At 40.9% G+C, this 19,832-nt stretch overlaps 1 long non-coding RNA gene across 1 annotated transcript; it reads right to left on the bottom strand.

The window, feature by feature from the left end:
• Positions 1-67: 67 nt before the first annotated feature.
• LOC308586836 lies at positions 68-19,663 on the bottom strand. The gene is made up of 5 exons (XR_014008085.1): positions 19,399-19,663; positions 15,194-15,445; positions 14,809-15,020; positions 10,908-11,091; positions 68-1,467 (listed from the first exon to the last, which is right to left on the bottom strand). It is a non-coding gene; the product is annotated as an uncharacterized lncRNA (long non-coding RNA).
• Between the last annotated feature and the right edge of the window lie 169 nt (positions 19,664-19,832).

Genomic DNA, 19,832 nt, shown 5'->3' with positions numbered 1-19,832 from the left:
CATTGCATACAGTGCAGTAGCATCCCAATGCTTCCTTATTATAACCTCTCTCTCCCCCTCACCTTCCTTCCTTCCTTCCTTTTGCATACACTTTGCTTATTCACTGGCAACCCAGCTGTCACTATTGGCAAAAATATGGCTGGGTTGCTGTTCTTTCCCTAGTCACTTTGAATTCCTGTTGCTTTTAAATTGTGGGTGGACTTTTTGTTGTTCCTGGTATTTAAAATACTTCTTATTTTAATGTGGCTGGCACTTGGAAACTGCCCTAACCCATTAGGGACAGTGGGTGATTAAAAAAAAAAGAATCACAAACATTAATTGACGAATGCACCACTGCAGTTATCTCGGCCGGTAGCATTAAGTATGCTGACCAATACTACACAGAACCTTTCTCTGAATTCTTTACTGGAACAGGAGAAGATGGAAACAAGCTGAGTCCTCTTCCTGGACTGCAGAGGAAAATATATTAAATTCCATTTCAAACAACTACATGCATTCATCTTACCACAACATTACACTTTGGATTAGAACAGTAACTGAGTCATCACATAGACAAAAGCACAGGTGAAACACTTTAAAAATGTTTATGCTGTATTAATTTTAACACATACACAGTGCCAGATTTACGTATAAGCTAAACAAGCTATAGCTTAGGGCCCCGCTCTTTTGGGGGCCCCAAAAAAATTAAAAGGGGAAAAAACTGGATGCACATTTCCAAAATATAAGATAAAAAACAAATAAAACCTACATACAGCAACAGTGTTTTGTGTTGTGTAGGCTCCTATGATATAAGTAATGGGCCCCACCTGCTAGCCTGCTCCCTAAAATATCACTGGTTTGCTCATTTCTATATACGTATAGGGTGCCTATATTCTGCATGTGCAAATGGCTTTAGATACCTATTGGGTCCATAAATTACCATACAGCATATATTCAACACAAAAACAGCGACAATTTGTTGTTGACAAAGGACAGCTGGACATATAAAGGGCCCCCTTACCTTCAGGAGCTTAGGGCCTCATCAAGCCTAAATCCGGCCCTGCACATACATAGCAATCAATGAAATTGTCTGAAACAGTTTCTCATATAACGATTTCTTTAATCCCCATTTGATTCCTTAAAACTTCCTTCTGTGTTTGCTTTCAACATGGAGTCCTTCCCCATTAATGAGGGACTAGAACTTAACTAGATGTGATGTTTATGACACAATTAATAGCAACCACAGTGTGTACTTTTAAATAACAGGCACGGGGGGGGGGGCATTTCTTATGAAGATCATAGCACAAGAGCAACCTCGGTCATCATAATGGTGCTGGTGGTCATGAGAGACAGTGAAAGACAGGAAGTATGCAGCTCTGCCATGACGTTTGCTACTTGCCTGGTCATCGGTGCCAGGTGCAATTCCCACGGACCTTCTCAGCAAATAACCTTTACACCAGCTCTATGCAGCAGGACAGATGTTCTTGCCTTTGAAAATAAAAACATACTGCACTGTATAACGCAGACTAGAATAACATTTAGGATTTACGGTACATATTACCTGTGGGCGGGCACGCAGCCGAGATAAGGCACTATCCAATTGATTTCCCGTAGATGTCACATGGAGAAGAGAAGAGCTGGCTACAGACCTCAGAATCACCGGTGAATAGACTAATGCAGACACTCACTGCTTGAGACATGCCTAAGTCCTAAGGACTTGCAAGACATTATGTTGAGACAGCTCTCTGCTGGCATCCTGTCTACACAGCTTTATGTGTTATGTGTATAATTTATTACAGATCCCATCATCTTTAATTTAAGATACATGCCATAGCTTTGCCATGGATTTCAACAGACTTGTGTCTGCTTATGCTAGCCGTGCATTTGAGCCAACAGTTAATTGGGTTCAGCTTCAATATTATATTAGAAAGTAGCATATAGGCCGCACGTCCCTGCATTTAATAAAACAGTGCCCTCCCCCCGCGGAAATCAGCAATGACAAATATGATAGTAGGAATCTTCCGCTACAAAGATTTTGAGTTGCCGTAAGTGCTGGGACTTCGGATGAAAAGGTATGAAGCTATTAATGCCTATCTTAATATATATTTGGGCTTGATTTTGAAGTATATGCTAACGTAGGCATTAACAACCTCATACATTTTCATCCCAATATTCTGAATAGTTTTATACCCCAAAAAACAGATACCACAAGCAAAGTTATGCAAGGAACTTTAGACTACTGTAATGACTTTTTTAAAAAAGGAGTGTATATGCTATAAAGACAATGTTGATGAAAGACTTAAAAAGAAGTTTTGACTAGAAAAGGTGAGGAGAGAAAGAGTGGGGGTCAAAGATCAGAGAACAAGGAGGCACAACATAGAAAATCCCTAGGATTTTTGGCAGGGGAGGATGTTAGTAGGGAAGTTTTGTTGTTGCAAAATATGCAGATGGAACCTAAAATTACTGAAATGAAATGTTTATATTTTTAGCAATGGCTTTCAAACATGTTGCCACTTAATTGTATAAAGCCATCTTTGAAAACAAAGATATCAATTTTTTTTTTAAAAAAAGGAAATCATATAGTATATCTGGTTGCATACATAAAAAGCTACAGATGGAGTTTTTATATACAGTTGTTTGCTCAGTAGATAGAATATTGAATCCTTCACCCATTAACTGTATCCTCACTACAAATTTGCTGCACCTGCTATTTTACATCTCGGTATATTTCATACTGAATATTTATGGCTCATTCAGAATGAAATGTGAAGGTCTCTCTCTGGCTAGTAGCAGGACAATGATGACACCTACTGGGCACAGTTGATCAGTCTTCATTACACTGACATAGCCAAAATGGCTTTGCTTATTTTAGGGCTAGCATCACTTAGCTAAATAAATGTTACGTCAAATAAGCAGGGGAATGCGATTAACTAACTGCATTTGAAAATTTATTTACTGACAGCGTTCTCTAAGCAGCTTACGAATAATAAAACATTAAAAAGCAAGAATTGAAATTGTGAACATGAAAGCCCACTGAAGTTTAGATCTGTTTTGGACTTTTAGTGACTGTGTGTTTCTCTGTGCTCCCCGCCCCCCCTTTTCTGTTCCTGAAATCTTCATCACCCCCAGTCAGCGTGGCCCACAGTTAGGGACTATGGTCCAACAGCATCTTGAGGGCACCGTGCTGGCTACCCAGTAATGGGGAAACTGAAATCCTTCAAATGCTTTTGGGCACTGACTGTTGAAACCTAAATCAGGAACAGCCAATATGATGCTGTCCAAATATTGTTGGACTTCTGCTCTCATCAGCATGGCATAAGGTCGGGGATCAAGGGAACTATAGTGCAGGACTGGAAGGTCACAGGTTTTAATTTAACATAATAAACAGGTTAGCTAGCAGGGGTGTCAGCTTTAATAAAATAGGGGGGGCAAGTAAGCCCTGCTCTGCATAACTGATCACATGACACAGTGCATGGACACCGTCTGAATGGCAGTGCCCATCAACTGGAGGGGGGCTAGCCTCCTCAAATATTTTTTTGGGAGGTGAAGACCCCTCAGCCCCTACGAGTTGGCTCCTATGTTAGCTGGAAAGCCATGCATCGCATGGGTTAAGGAGTAAGACAGCAGTGCATTAAAATCACTGTTGCGGCTGATAGAAGGCCTCACAGTATACTGAAGATATGTGCTACTTCATTCAGTTCCTGGGGACTGAAGAAGAGAAAATACAGTTGTCAACTTTATTCCTTGAGTAAATGGCCTAAACTTTGTTTAATATGTTATTTGTTGGAAACATTAGTAGCAATAGCATTTATTTATATAGCTCCATCAATGTACATGGCTCTGTACAGAATTAAAGTAAGAAATTCTACCCCAAAGGGTGCAAAATCTAAAACAAATATAAGCAAAACAATAAAAATCAATAGTTTAAAATGCTTGGTTCACAAGCCATTATACTGAGCATAACTGAGCTAGCTAACCAGACCCAAAGGCCTCAGAAATAAAGATAGGTTTTTAAGAGAGATTTGAACATATGGAGTGGGGGGGGGGCAGCCCACAAATGTTATGGAAGATGATTCCAAGCATATGGAGCAGCAAGAATGAAGATGCAGTAGAGAACAAGAAAACCCTAAAACAATAAAGTCCAGAATTAGAAGAACGAAGAAAACCACTATGTCCATAGCAGGACACCAGGGTTGAGGGGTAGGAAGGAGACTGACCCTCAAGGGCTTTAAAGGTAAAGACAATAAGCTTATTGAGTATTCTAGAGTTAACAGACAGACAATGAAGTGGCTGTGAAAGAGGAGAGGCATGGTCTGATAGAAGCGCCAAGGAAATAATCTTTGCTGCATCATTTCAAATGGAAACAAGAAGACTGTTTGTCTTTGCTGTTTATTTATAGCCTGCCCATTAAGAATAGAAATCCCTTCTCAGCAAGAGAGCTGTGCTACAGCACCAAGATAACAGAGGCTGCACGATATCAAGGAGTCAACTCTTTTCTCTATATTTGTACTACAATAGTCTGCGATCGCACTGGCCTAGTCTGAGCTACTTCGAGGTGCAAGAGAAGCATGGATGGAACGGAGACTCGGAAGCCAGCCCTTGTAGGAATCTTCTTCAGAGGTCAAATCAGTGATGATACATTGGGCGAGAGATTTTGGTTATAACATACAATCGGCAGCATGGGAGAGGTTATGGAATTGGGATTTAAAGTTCACAGCATGCTATACTCTGAAAGAAAATTATGTGAAAACAATATACTGTTGGTATTTAACCCCCAGTAAATTAGCTAAAATGTATAAATCAAGATCAAATGTATGCTGGAAATGTAAAGAGAATGAAAGCACCTTCTATCACATGTGGTGGACATGTAAAGTAGTAAAAGAATTCTGGGAGATGATATACAATGAGTTGAAAAAAAGTTTAAAATAACCTTTTCTAAGAAACCAGAAGCTTTTCTTTTAGGAATTCTAGGTGCCGAAGTCCCAAGTGACCAGAAGAGATTATTCAAGTATGTGACTACAGTTGCCCAGACTTTGTTAGTTCAGAGATGGAAAGAAAACATGGTCCTACAAAGAAAGAATGATAGATAACAATGGTTGACTATGCTGAAATGGCAAAACTGACAGGAAGAATTAGGAATCAGGAAGACTTACATTTCAATAAGGAATGGAGAAAGTATATAATGTATTTTTTAAAAAAAATATTGTAAGCAAGTATAATCATTAGTAGGACTGATATGACACATAGCTAAAAGCTGAATTACGGATTAGTTAAAGATTTGATAAAATTGGAGTGACAGATGAGATGCAGGAGAAAATGTTGGCATAAGGATCCACAAAAGGGGAGGAGGGAATTAAATGGGGATTTATTGATTATACAGTGGTACTTCACCCCTTCACCTCGGGTTACATACGCTTCAGGTTACATACGCTTCAGGTTACAGACTCCGCTAACCTAGAAATATTACCTCAGATTAAGAACTTTGCTTCAGGATGAGAACAGAAATCGTGCTCCAGCGACATGGCAGCAGCAGGAGGCCCCATTAGCTAAAGTGGTGCTTCAGGACGATGTTTGAAATTGGAAATATTTAAAGATAAGAAAATTATACAATGGTACCTTGGGTTAAGTACTTAATTCGTTCTGGAGGTCTGTACTTAACCTGAAACTATACTTAACCTGAAGCACCACTTTAGCTAATGGGGCCTCCTGCTGCTGCTGCGCCGCCGGAGCACAATTTCTGTTCTTATCCTGAAGCAAAGTTCTTAACCTGAAGCAATATTTCTGGGTTAGTGGAGTCTGTAACCTGAAGCGTCTGTAACCCGAGGTACCACTGTAGACATGTACAACATAAGAAAATATAAAAGAACTGGGGGAGGGAATGGAGGGAAGTCAAGGGATCGGAGGAATCCCAAAATATGAATTTAATATGGTATGAAAACATTTTATTTTCTATTTTTATTTTAATTGTATTTGTTTATTATGGTATGTGAAGGCAATGTCTGATTGTGAAAAATAATAAAAATAATAATAAAAGAAGAAGAAGAAGATGTTGATGTGCATTCAGTTCATGTGGACAGCAGGCAGCTTCTCATTGTGCTACTCCAGGCAGCTGCCTAGACAATCTGTATGTCCGGACTAGCCCTGCTTGGCTTATATAGAAGGCCGAGTTGCTGGTCTTCTTTGTCCCTTCTGATCCTACAATGTATTTTTTTGTTAAATTTAAAGCATTTCTAAACCACTTAATATTTTAGAAATTCAAAGTGGTATTCAAAAACAGCAGAAAACATTATCATAAACATCTGTAAAAGAGAGAAGAGCACAAACAGGGAAAAGCAGGAATTCAGAAATAACAGTCCCTAATCTAGTGGGTCAGGGAAAACCTGGGCAAAGAAAGATATGGGCCCCTTCAGATTTGTGTTTCATTGAGGATGTATTCTGCAACATACCGTAGTTTTGACACAATAATAGTGCATTGGTGGTCGATTTATTCTGCTTCATTAGTGGTTTCCCTCGGGCTGCTATATTATTGCTGTCTGAAAGGGCTACAGCACAACAAAAGTGGAACAAAAATAAACCAGAACCTTTGTGGAATAAAAAGGTAAGAGATCGCGGCAAGAAGTTACAGAACATGCACTATAGGGAAATGAAGCAGTGTGACAGACAGACAGATAGACACACACACACATATACATATACACCTTCAGATACAAATGATATTGATAGCGGAAACATCTATGATTCCCCCAATAGTTTCATAAGTACAAATCATCATGCGTGTACAATTAAGAGGGCATATGGGGAGGTTCCGTACTTTTCACGGGACACCTGAAGCAGGTGCTAGATGGAAGAACAATGGCAGAGAATATTATAAAGTTAGATTTTTAAAATAAAAAAATCCAACGCTTGCTTCTTGAATTTATATTACTTCAACTTTACAATCCAAAAAAAGAATATTCCTGTTATGAAGGATCAGCAGCAGGTGGGTGACTCACTTCCACTGACAGAATGACCGCGTCTGGTTTATTGTCTTCAACAAATAAAAGGATTTCTAATGAACCCCGACAGGTTATTTGGAAAGTGCTGAAGAACTAGGATCAGGTGCAGTTTTAGGTTTGTTTTGTTATTTTTCAATATTCATCTAACCTGTCAGGATCTCATCCAGATTTTTATTATATTATTTTATTTTTGGAATAATGAATGGAATTGTTTTATCAGTACTGATGCAGAGAGCATGAGGTGGAAAAAAATATACATTCCACTGAAATGCTGTCATCCAAATCTTTTGTTTAACTGACAAGAGTTGTCATGTTCTTTCGGTACCTGATGGGCAGAGTGTAAACTGATAAACAGCTTAAAATGAAATTGTCAATCACCATTACAAAGCCTCAGCTACTTTCTTCTTCAGCTGGAAAGCAGTAAGAGGCCTCAAAATTCAGATTCCCTGTGCCCCTCTGGACATAGCAAGAGACAACGAACTTTGTGAGTATGATACCGGCCTCAGAGAAAGAGGGAACAACTATTGAGGAATGACACTTGGGGGTGTATTATAATCATTCTGGAAATAGCAGTTTTTACTCCTTGTCTCAGGAGAAGAAATGTTGCTGAATAGATACATGTGACTTTTATATTTAAGTACATTTAATAATCAGGTATTGGCCATACTGAGACCTCCTCAGTTTCAGTAGTGTGGCTGTATTATGCACCTTTATACTGTGCTCTGGTAAAGACAGCCTGTTCAATGCTGGCTCCAAGATCTGGGGAGAACAGCTCTTGGGCAAGTTTCACTCAGATGGGTCCCTTTAGTCTGGAAGACACATTCTGACATTTGTTTTTTGTTCTTTTGGGATAGCCCATACAAAGAGAATGTCAGTGCTATAAGAGAAGAGTGCTGGTCCTAAGGCTCCCATCAGATGCTCAACTTTGCCACTACCTGGAAGTGGTCCATTTGGGTACCAGAAAAGCCTTTCCTATGATGCAATTAGGAGCAAATTCTAACTTGAAGCTGCACCAGATGGGATGAGGGAGGGGGAAATCTACTTTCCAGTGGGGAAAGAATAGGCAGGGCAAATGGCTCAACCTTCTCCCTTCTCTGTCACCTCTCTGCTCCGAATCTTACCCTGCAGAATCGCTTTTCCAGTTCAAAATATGGCCTGGCTTTTGTTACATGTGTTTGTACATATCGTGCCTTTTGGGGAAACGCAGGGAAGGCTGCTATAAACATAGCATTATGGGATTTTTTGCCCAGTGGGAAGCTCTGTTGAGCTCTCCTTGTTACTAATATGTAATAGCAATAATTGTAGGTTGATTAAGGACCATGCTTGTATCTGCTTTCGCCAGGAGACAGCTATCAGCATAGCTTTGTTGCTCTGGAGAGCATCAATCATACAGTGCCATAATGCAAGGCATGGATAGTAGGAGGAAGCTAACTGGAGTGGGTGGACTAAGGCTGGAGACAAATGATAGTCTTTTCGGAGTAATGGAGGCATCGTTGCCTGTGATGTGCACATCCATCCCATTCTTGTTTCCAGCCAAACAGTTCTACAGGTGTTTGTAGTGGCCTGGACCACAGATAACGGTGGAGCAAAACAAACGAATGTCAATAGCACCTCCAACATGCCATCTTCAACTCTCTTAAGAGCTGTTTGTCCTAAGGGAATTCTTGCCTTACTATAAAAGTGATGTAGAGGATTTTTCTAAATGTTTTTATTAAAATGTTTCATGGAGGAGTTTTGTACCTGGTATCAGATGATATCAGGTGTGGGGCAGGTGGGCATATAACTGGCAAAAGACGGCCTCACAGACCAAATGAGGACTCCTGGTAGGCCACAGACCCACAGAAGTGCCTGACATAGATGGATTCACTATCAGACTCAGCACAAGCCAGTCCTCTGTTCCAGAACCTGCAGCCTATTGTTGCAGCATGAAGAGCTCCTGTTCAGGGTTCCAGTCAGTCAACCATGTCCTCTTTTAGGAAACTCTGTTCCATTCCATCTGCCAGCCATTGTTCCACCCACCCCCTGCCCCCTCTCCCACGGTCACTCGGTCAGCATGCCATAGGCAGTCTACGGCACTGGATATTGGATAGAGGACAATTTGCTTTGCTATTTCAAAAAGAAATATCTGAAAATATTTCTCAAACCTTTTTCACTCATTGGCGCAATGTATTTCAGGAATCTGAAATGCCATAAACTTACTTTGCCTTAGAACATAAATATATTTCTCGTGGCACAGAGGCTGAGATGGTTTGGATGCCGAAAGATCTGTGTGCCGTGAAGGGGCTTGAAAAAAAATCCATGTTTGTGTTATTGCTTGGATTTATTTTGTGCTTCCTGGAATCAAGACCCCATCTGCAGCTTTGGTCTGATTATTTACTGAGCTGTGTCTCACCTCGATAAATCATTTGGGGTGGAGGTGAATATATATTCATCTTAATCATTCTCTGCTTTCCAAAGTCTACAGCAGAAAAGCTTGGCCCATTCCTTAACATTATTGTCCACAAGAGTTTACAAGCATGATAATTTATACATCTGTAAGGTTATCCACAGAAATTGCTAAGTGTGAAATTCTTGGGTGCCATCACAAAAATGGTTTGCTGCTGTGAATTCACAAGATGTGCCTTTCATGAACATGTTTTAATTTTATATTAGATCCATGTTTTCTCAGAACTGATTTTCAGTTTATAAATTATACCCAAGTACAGATGTTCCAGCACAAAATACATGCAACTGTCATCAGTATTTGGTGCATGTTCCTTTTTTTTAAAAGGCTACATTTAGCCCTGTTTGCCACTTTTTGAAAGACTGCATGCCTCGATTTGTGCACATGCACACCCTTCACACTTGAGGAGAGGTGTGTGTATTTTGTAATTGGATATCTGAATCCGGACACAAAATGAAAAGTCCTGTGACCTAAAATTATAACTTGATCTGAAGAAGGTGGATGTGACAGCTTGATCCATAGATGCTTCCCACATATCTCTCTGCCCATTATATGATATGTGTTTTATGAAATCCAAGCTGGGCCTTCAGTGGCTATAAAGAAAATCCAAATCTGTATTGTAAATGTCAGCTAAATTGCTGGCAAATAAAGGCCTGGGTTTTGCTAGAAGAGCAATAAACTCAAGTGCACCGTGAGTTATTTATTTCCAAATGGGAGCCCTGCTATTGAAAATATCTGTTTGACAAGTGCAATGTGCAGAAGAAAATCATCTGTGCTGATTGGATGAGAGGTTGTTACCAATCAAAACACTACAGAGGTTAGCCAGAGAATAAGAAGCTGTAGGTTTGGAAAATAGATATAAACCATGAAATTGGGATCATGATGACACCCAGGTACATTTTTTTACATGGCCTAAGACACTGGTAAAGGGACCACTCGTCATTTATCCCATAACCACATTGAACAGGAACCAATTAAAAGGACAGAACCTCCAAAGAGGCAGCTACTAATTAACATTGTATATGTCCCTTAGTTAAAACAGAATTATTTGTAAGTAAACTTATAAAAAGATGTTGACCAGGCATAGGCAAACTTGGCCCTCCAGATGTTTTGGGACTACAACTCCCATCTTCCCTAGCTAACAGGACTAGTGGTCAGGGATGATGGGAACTGTAGTCCCAAAACATCTGCAGGGCCGAGTTTGCCTATGTCTGATCTTGACTGTAGAGAAAGCCACTGCTGGATAATATGTCAGTATATGAAGCGCTTACGAAGAACCTTAATTTTAATGCCAAATACAGCAAAGCATCCAGTGTTTAAAAAGTGGAAGGAACCATGGAATAGGAATGAAACCTAGATAACATCGGTGCATGTGGGATCCCTTAGCAACAATATTAAAAGATATCTACAAAAGGCAAAACTGGGACAGTGTTTTACCATGGAGAATGACACGTGAGGCAGGCACTCCAACTGAGAAACCCTTCTCCTACCTTCTCCTGAGCTTTACTGACGGATGCAACCAAGACCACTGTGTTGAAGCAACTCCACCCTAGTGAGTCGATTGGGAAAAATCTGTAGGTATTGTTGCTAACTTGTACGGCTAGATGCCAAGGGGCCTACAGCTCAGACTAGGGATGTGCTCTCTGCGACATTGCATTCTCTCTGCCTACAGACCTGACAACAGGATAATTTTGCAATGAATCTGAATCACAAAGATCGCTGTCAATAAACCAACCAACAAACCTGCATTTATAATAAATGAAGCAAAATAAAATAAAAATCCGAGCACCGAGATTGATGACAAAGGAAAAGAAAAACTGACATGTGGGAATAAATAAATAAAAAAGAGTGCAGATATTATACTGCATGGCTGCTAAAAAATGTATTAGCATTTTTATTAGAGCTACTGCTATCTTTTGGGTTTTGTTTTGGCACATTCTCAGGAGGTATGAACTCTTCATTTAATGTAACGAGAGATTTACATGCAAGCGCTAATCTTTTATCTTTTACAACAATTACATGTTGAAGAAAATATCTTCCAAGCGATGTCAGCTTGAGTGACATGTGAGCACCCCTCTATAAGCATCTGTTACAGAAATTCTATTACTGAAAGTCTGTCACACTTTAAAATTGGAACAAACGTTGTAGGAGACCAAGAGAGTTAAAATGTTATGATGCTTTGGGGGGGGGGTGTTTTCCACTACTATTACAGAGAGCCTATATATATATATATATATATATATATATATATATATATATATATGCAAATTATAAACAATAGCACATTGCTTGATGGTTTACAAAATTCACACATTTGCAAAATGCTTTGGGAACAGAGCACTAAGTAGTGTTCCTGTGAAAACAGAAGTGGAATAAATTAGCATTGTCTAGATTGGTGGATTGCTTTGGGGCTCCCTTATTTTCTTGTTTTCAGCAAGAACGTGTAGAAAGATCTCTCTCATTTCAAAGAAATGTGACTTCCCAATAATATTACATGTGTTTATGCAAGGGGGATGAAAGTGAGCATTATTACCTCTTCCAGATGAGCCACCATCACCATATATTTTTTTAAAAAAAACTATGAAAACTCCAGTCCTTGTAGGAGGCAAGATGTGCAGACATTGTTTGTTTCATGCAAAACTAGCCTGCTCCTGCATTTCAGTGTTTTTAGCCAATGAATGAGGGTCATAGGAATGATACACATTTAACGAAGCAGAGCTAGCCCATTAACAAAAAGGGCAGAATGACACATTCATGGTTTGGAAGAACTTCCCTGTTCATTTTTAATCATTGGGTGGTCTAAACCCGGGGGGGGGACCCCGCTATAAATAAGTCAGAAATTAGATTATTTTAACAAACAAAGAAATTCCTATGGGAAACGTCATTTAAAACAATTCCTGCTCTCTGGCACCATCTGGTCTTGCATGTTTAAAACACATTCAATTCTTTCTTTCTTTACGAATGTAGCTGAGTCCCTTGTTTCTTTGTGTTCTCCCCCCCCCCCCCAGTAGTGGTTGCTATAGAAATAGGGTTGCCATAGTTGATTTTTTTAGGAAACCCCCAAACACAATTTTTTTGGCTTACTTGCCAAAGATCCAGGACAAGCCTTCTGGAAATTCTGCCCCCCAGACATCACTTCTGCCTTTGAAATCCTGGTAATACCTGGGGAAATCTGGATGCGTGGCAGTCCCAAGATTTTAGTGTAGTTATGATTGGGCAGTGGTGTCAGGAGATAATGAGTGAGTGTAGGACAGCCCTGCAATGTAGTTCAGTATTGTTATCCAATTGGCTTCATTTCAAAAAGGAAATTGAAAGGACCCCAGAAAAGAACTGCATACTTCAACTGGTGAGTGGATACTAGGCCAACCCACTGAGAAGCAACCTAGCATGGACCCACCTAGCATGGAAGTTTGTCAGAGGGTAAGCCTACCTAGTCTAGCCCTCAGCAGTTATCAGGTGCCTAGTCACCTGATCTACCAGCTCTGTCCTGTTCTAATCAATTCCCTCACTTCAGAAAAAATCCTGCTGTCACCCACAAACCTAAGAAAAGCCCTGCTGGATCAAACCAAAGACTCATCTAACCCATCATTCTGTCTTTACAGTGGCCAACTAGATGCCTATGGGAAGCCCACCTGTAAGACATGAACACAAAAGCCTGTGGTAAAAATTATTTCAAAATACAAATGTTCCATTATGTTCCCTAGAGGGGCGGGTAGTAGTTGAAGTCCAACAACTTTTGGAAAGCCACAAGTTCCCCATATTTGCATTAAAAAAACATCAAAACCTAATGGACTATGCAGAATTGGACAAAATGACAGGAAGGATTCGAAACCTGCGAGACCAGAGATTTACAGAAGATTGGAAGAAGTATATAAATTATTTGAAGAGCAACTGTAATCAACAAATTACGCTAGTAGGACTACAAGAAGTTTTGTAAGGAGAAGTATATGAAGTGTTACGAAGTAGAAAAAGATAGAGATATTGGTTATGAGTTTGAAATGTAATAGGGAAGATAAGAAATGCATACTGAGAGATTAGATTGGAAAATTTTCAGACAGAATTGATGGAAATCAAAAATTTGAATTAGATGTAAAAGTACCGTATGTTTAATTACTGTTGAAAATGATATGTTAAAAAAACTAATAAAAATATATTTAAAAAACAACAACATCAAAACCATTATTGTTTCAAAACACTGTGGATTATAGTTTGCATGGTTGTGCCACTGCTATCTCATTAACTAATTTCAGAGAATGTTGATCCTTGTTTTCTTTCCTCCCAAAGAGTAAGATTTAGATGGCACTGAATGAGGCTGTTTTCACACAAGTTTTCCTCTGGGACAAATAGGCAAGTAGGAGCTATTCCCAGGAGTGATCAGATATGCACAAAGCAAAAGCCATCGCTTTTTAAAAAAAAGTTTTGTTTTTTTTAAAATATGCATTTCATAGAAGGGCTCCTGGCAGCTGATCTGAGAATGCCTTAATTATTCCAGATTAGACATGTGCAAAAATAAAGACAACAGATAAAAGGTAATGTTTAATAAAGTGAAATCAACCCAAACCACAAAGCTGGGGGGGGGGGTAGTCAAGTTAACCGCATCAGGCAAGAAAACAGGAGTGGATAGGCAGAAGTCATAGGCTGAACTTTCTGCAGGTGAGATGCAACATGAGCAGAGGAGAGGGCTGTGCATGCTGGTCACATGAAAAAACATAATTTTGTTGACCATGTCCCTGATGGCTATGCACTCAGTGTTACTGAGAATGGGGCAGTATGGGCCCTATACATGTCCACAGACCCTCCAAGTGTCCCTATTTTCCAGGGACAGTCCCAGATTTACAGAACCTGTCTCAGTTTTTGATTTGATCCCAGAATGTCCCACTTTTACTTAGGACATCCCTATTTTCATTGGATAAACGTTGCAGGGTGTCGAATTATCCAACCCCAGAGCAATCTGAACGCACCCCTGTATAGGGAAGGGTTTCTTTAAAAAAAAAAAGTTTAATGTTTTATTTTTTATATATGTTGTAAGACACATGATGTGGTTGGGGGAAGCCTGTCAGATGGGTGGAGAATAAATAGGAAAATGATGATGGAATTGGACGTCCCTATTTTCGTCAGAGAAATTTTGGAGGCTGTGTGTCCAGGTCTCCCATGCTTTCAGGAACCCTGGATATAGGGCATGCTGTACATGCAGATGATTCCTTTTTCATGTACACTTATAAGGTCCTTCTCACAAACACCACAAGGGGCCATGGCCAACAGATGACTCAGCACCAGGTGCATGGCACAGCCCGCTTCACTCCCCGCACAAATTCACTGAATGCATGAGGTTTGTAGGAACAGTTCAAGAGATGAGGGGATTATCTATGAAATAAGATTGGGCAGCCTCACCATCAAAGCCAGAGCTGAGCTCTTCTTAATTCCAAAAGTGCCACCATGGCACACATTTAGCATTTGTCGTGGCCACAGGTCAAGAAGCCGAGTCCTTCAGCAACTGCAGATCCAAGGAGATGGGTTCATACTGCAGCCCATTCCATGTGGATGCACAGACATTGCGGTCTGCTCCCTGTGTCCTGAACCCTGAGTGGCTGGTTCCCAAACACCTGAGGAGATCAAGAGATCCCTGAAAAGTGATCCCCACAGCCGAAAACCCCATTACCTCAAAGAAACCAACAGTTATAGAAGGAGGCACTGATTCTTTAACTAGTCAGGAGACAACAGTTAGAGAACGGGGCCATTGGTCTATGACTACTTAGCCCAGTCTATGACTACTTACCCTCATAGGAGGGCTGGATGAGGCCTTTTCAATGGTGGCATCCATGCAGTAGAATTCTCTCCCCAGAGAAGCTCACCTGGCACTTCCCTTACGGACTTTTTAGCAGCAGGGAAAACCTCTTTTCTGTTTCTAGGACCTTTTAATACATTTTAGCTTTAAGCTGTTTTTATTCTCTGGGACTTGTTGTTGTACTTCAGTATGCTTTTGAATTTTAAAATGTTGCAAGTTGTCCCAAGAACCCTGTTATAAATCCTGCAAATTGATAAATAAATAATCTTGCAGACGGGACCATTACTCATTCCGGCGAAGCCAACAATCTGAACAGCTGGCCCATAGTGTGCTATCTGAGTAACACATTTGTTACAAGATGTTAGGCCTTACTTATACAATTAAAATTGAGTGGTCATTATTCTAAAATAATAACCAGTAGATAAATAAACCAGGAATTTCCAGGTCTTACAACACATTCCCTTACTGACTTAATTGGCTCAGCCGTAGGATACTGTATCTGCATACTAAATTGCATCCACCAGATAGCATTTCTGGTGTTGTTTACCCTGTTATTTGCTCAACCAAAACAGTCAAACAACATCTGAGGGCCACAGGTTTCCCCATCCCTGCCTTACCCTGTTACTTATCCCAGGGTGAAACAGGAGCGAGCCTCTCATCTTGTAAGGAGGACTTTTTTGATATTAATATTTTTATATCTTGTTAGGAGGACTTGACTCTCAAAGGATAAATACAGGACTGATTCATACATGCCTCTACATTACTCAATATAACACAGAATTCAGTTGCTTCTGACTGAACATGTGATCATTCGTTCAAGTGGATTTTGGTTTAAGTGATCTATAACATGCATGAGATTCTTCATCTCAAGGTCGTGGGTTCGAGCCCCACGTCGGGCAAGAGATTCCTGCATTGCAGTGAGTTGGAATAGATAAGCCTTGTGGTCTCATCCAACTCTACAATTCTATGATTCTGCAACAGAAGCTGCTGCATATGGATTCTGCATATGAGGCCAGTTTCACACATGCAAGTCATCCTTTAATTGAGTTCTTATTCTAGGATACTCGATCACATTGAAGAGCCCTTTGGGGTGTGGATCACACAGCTCATTTCGTGAAAGGAAGCACAGATAAAGACTGTGCAGATATTGGGTTCAGTGTTTGGCACTGAAAGAGATTTCATGAAATCAAAGTCATTCTGAGGAAACACTCCGCATCTCATTGGTACAGTGGTACCTCGGGTTACATACGCTTCAGCTTACATACGCTTCAGGTTACACACTCCGCTAACCCAGAAATAGTGCTTCAGGTTAAGAACTTTGCTTCAGGATGAGAACAGAAATCAGGCTCTGGCGGCGCAGAAGCAGCAGGATGCCCCATTAGCTAAAGTGGTGCTTCAGGTTAAGAACAGTGTCAGGTTAAGAACGGACCTCCGGAATGAATTAAGTACTTAACCCGAAGTACCACTGTATGTGCCTTTGCACCTCAGTCTTGACAAAAAAAGCATGTAAGAAATGTTTAAACATTTGCACTTATGTAGGAAACTTAGAACGCTGCTTTAAGTCTTTTCAGAGCTAGAAATACGTGATGCATTTTGGTCCAATTCTGAAGAGTAAATATTTTACTTATTGTAAAAGTAAATATGAACTGACAGTATAAATGTAATTATTACTCTGTTGGGGGACTTGTTATTTCTCATTCCTTTGACCGTTCTATTTTGAAGATACCTTTTAAAGCCTTTGCTTTGCAGGAGTCAAATCAATGGTATATGTTATCAAGAGGAAAGTACGCAGAGAGACAGCACAGTCTTCCGATTCATTTTATCGCACTTGCATTCTAAAATGCCATAATTATGGCTAATTTTGCCTTTCAAGCCCCAGCATGACTCATGCCTAGAGACAATGGATTTTACATTTTGCCAGATAGACCTGACAATTATATTTTAAAACATTTATTTTTACACCTTTAATAAAAGATAACCCTCCAAGTTAATATTCTGTCGCCACTGGGTATTAAAATTGTGTGCTGCTAAAGTGCCACCTACTGTATCAGCAGGAACAATACATGGCATGATAATGTGAGTCTTGCTCATAAGTTTTGGAAGCCAACACACACTCTTAGTTGTGCGTAGGATTAAGAACTGTGCAATTTGCTCCCAGAAGTCTCCCAGCCATAGGCTCGACAAAACAATCATGTGACTTATGAGATTGTCAGCGCAGTCTGCAGGGTCAGGGTCAAGCTCTGGGAGCAATTGCACACTTTCTGAGATTTGTGCATGCATTCTGTGCCTTATTTTAAGTACTCTTCTCACTTCTAAAATAATTACAGTGTTACTGAATATTCTAGGTATTAATTGCACTGATTCCTCATAGCTGTGGGACCAGGAGTAAAGAACTGGTAATACAACTTTGATGTCTTACCTTTGACTACTTTTTCTGAGAAATACAGCTCCAGTTCTGTGACCTGTTATGGGTAACTTTTGCTAGGTTTTCAGGAAACTGGATAGAGGATGTTAAGTCATGTCCTTTATTAATTAGCATTTGTCAAAAGCTGTTTCTGAAGCAAGCCTATGGTCTGCTTAAAAAAAGAAAACATACAGTAGGGGTGTGGCCCTCCAGGTGTTATTGGACTACAACTCCTACAACCCCCAACTATAGGCCATGCTGACTGAGGATGATGGGAACTGGAGTCCAGTGGCCTCTGGAGGGCCCCAGGTTCCCTATCCCTGTCATGGGGCAGGAGACCACACACAGGACAGCAGCATGCTTATGTGGAACAAACCCCATGGTGCTGTTCCTTTCCTTTCTGCCATGGTGCATCTGCAGCCTATGCACTGTTGTGAAAAATAAAAGGTCTGGATGCACCTGCCCTAACAAACCTTTCAGATTCAAGCCCCAGAGCTCAAAAAGACGGAGTGCAGATACAGAAGGTGGAAAAAACATCTCTTAACAGGCTGTTTCCTTCTGGCATGCAAGCCTCTGATTGTCCTGGCATACTGCCTTGGCATGGATGCCAAGGGAACATGGGTGGGTGGATGTAAAGAATCTGTAATGCCCTATAAGGAGAAAGACCACACTCCCTGGTGTTCGTTCTGTGGCAGTGTCAGCAATATACTTTGAGTTATTCCAGGAGCAGTCTAAGTCTAAGTTATCGTTCTTGTCTAGAGTTCATTTAAAGGTGGTTTGCCACCAGTGATATTTTGCACCTTCCTTCCAGGACCAAGTTTCAGAAAAGATCTACCACTTTAGCAAGGCAAATTATAACTCAATGATCTCTTGGCACACCAAAAACATGTTATAAGCAAATAAATGAACCAACGGTAACAACTTACCAACAGGAAGCAGAAGTCAGTGTGCCAAAGACAGTAGGATATTTCTCAGGATACATGACTGAATGTACATGATAGGCACCTGCCCTCACATGTGTGCACACTAAGCTGTTCAATTATTGCTACAGCAATGTGATTCAAGATGCAATGGTAGAGTTGGTGGGTAGACTAAGTCTAGTAGTATGCAGTAGTAAGGAAGCCTGAGGGAACTCCAAGATTTGAAGAAATACATAAAATATTGGATTGCTATTGTTGAGCATAGAGTGACTGTTGTGGAATGGAAAGAATAGAAAACCAAGCTGGAAGAAGGGTTGCAATGGAGCAGGGCAGGCAACTTTGGCTCTCCAGATGCTGCAGAACTGCATGAATTCCAGCAAGCATGGCTTAATGGCCAGGGGTGGTGGCCGTTGTCATTTAGCATCTGGAAGACCAAAGTCCCAACATCTGCAGGGCAGTAGAAGGGCACAGATGTAAGAGGGAACAGGAGCATTCTGCACTGCAACATTTTGTTGTAGGTCCTATTAGTCACCGTGTAACTTAAAATGTTTTCTGGCCGCGGAAGGGAGCTATTTCACCTAGACTCGTCATAGGCTCCTAAGGACAGCAACAGAAACGCCAGAGAGTTGGGGAGACTCTTTGAAATTATGTGTCTCCCCAGCCACCCCGTTGCCTACCAACAAGAAAAAAAGCAAAGGAGCTTTATTCCATCCGACCTATGGAACAAGATACCCCCATCTGCATATAGGACACCATAATAACCAATGCAGGTATATGCACATTGGGGAAAGGTGGATAATCCTGAGCCGGGAATCAGTGATGAGAGACCGGAGTCTCATTTCGAAAACAAAACCTAGGCGATCGAAGCTCACGTGGCAGCCTCTCCACAGCTGTCCATCTATTTAGAGGGATCCGTCAGTCACTCCAGCTCTTCCTTTCCTCCAACTCCGTATGGCAAACTTATTTTCCCCAAACCATAATTATTTCCCCACCCAAAAAAGCACGTTCTTCCTTCCTCCACCGCCCACCAAATCAACCCTTTTTGGCACGACCCCGTATCTCGCCCTCCCAGCGCTGTATGGTCCTCCCCCCGCCAGGTGCCGCTCTCCGCAAACCTCTTTCCCGCCGCGGGCGTTGCAGAGCCGTCTACCCGCAACGCCTGATCCTGATTTGAATAAGTGGTGACGTGTACGTCGGCGAGCCGCGCGAGTCCCGCAGCTACGAGAAGCCGCGAGAGCAGGGAGCGCTTGACGCGGGGGTCAGAGCGTGTGAGAGTTGCGGGCCCGGCGGAGCAGGCAGCACCAGA

This window comes from Podarcis bocagei (assembly GCF_964188305.1).
Source record: "Podarcis bocagei genome assembly, chromosome: 5".
Lineage (NCBI taxonomy): Eukaryota > Metazoa > Chordata > Lepidosauria > Squamata > Lacertidae > Podarcis > Podarcis bocagei.
Note: the sequence above shows the minus strand (reverse complement) of the source record. Positions and strands in the feature narration are given on the sequence as shown.